Source organism: Streptopelia decaocto, assembly GCF_964273445.1.
Source record: "Streptopelia decaocto genome assembly, chromosome: 2".
Lineage (NCBI taxonomy): Eukaryota > Metazoa > Chordata > Aves > Columbiformes > Columbidae > Streptopelia > Streptopelia decaocto.
In genome coordinates this window covers 129,271,133-129,272,190 of record NC_138655.1, presented here as the reverse complement: position 1 = coordinate 129,272,190, position 1,058 = coordinate 129,271,133, and positions in this window count along the sequence as shown.

The following is a 1,058-nucleotide window of genomic DNA, read 5'->3' as shown; positions in this document are numbered from 1 at the left end:
GCCCTGAGGATGCGGCGAGCTCCGCCCGCGGGGCGTGCCCAGCCGCGCCGCGCCCCGAGGCGAGGTGTCGGGGACGAAGCTGCGCGAGTAGCCGGGGGTGAAGCCTGAAGCCCTGACCTCGAAGGGGTTTCCTGCCGGCGCGGCCGAGGGAGCGCAAGCCCCGCCCGGGTGCTGAGGTGGGGCGGTGCGCGGGGGGGGGGGCGCGATGGCCGCCCCGGCGCCATTTTGTTGCGCAGGGCGGCTGCCCCAATATATGGGAGGGAATGCACCGGGGCTGCGTCACCTTCCCCGGGGGCTGCAAATCCTGTCAAGAGGACAGGAAATGAAATTTAACAAGGGAAAGTGTAGAGTCCTGCATCTGGGCAGGAACAACCCCAGGTTCCAGTATAGGTTGGGAAATTACATGTTAGAAAGCAGTGTAGGGGAAAGGGACCTGGGGGTCCTGGTGGACAACAGGATGACCGTGAGCCAGCACTGTGCCCTTGTGGCCAGGAAGGACAATGGCATCCTGGGGTGTATTAGAAGGGGGGTGGTTAGTAGGTCGAGAGAGGTTCTCCTTCCCCTCTACTCCGCCCTGGTGAGACCACATCTGGAATATTGTGTCCAGTTCTGGGCCCCTCAGTTCAAGAAGGACAGGGAACTGCTGGAGGGGGTCCAGCACAGGGCAACGAAGATGATTAAGGAAGTGGAGCATCTCCCTTATGAAGAAAGGCTGAGGGAGCTGGGTCTCTTTAGTTTGGAGAAGAGGAGACTGAGGGGGGACCTTATTAATGTTTATAAATATATAAAGGGTGCGTGCCATGAGGATGGAGCCAGGCTCTTCTCGGTGGCAAACAATGATAGGACAAGGGGTAATGGGATCAAGCTGGAACACAAGAGGTTCCACCTAAATTTGAGAAGAAACTTCTTCTCAGTGAGGGTGACAGAGCACTGGAACAGGCTGCCCAGGGGGGTTGTGGAGTCTCCTTCTCTGGAGACATTCAAACCCGCCTGGACATGTTCCTGTGCAACCTCACTTAGGTGTTCCTGCTCCGGCAGGGGGGTTGGACTAGATGATC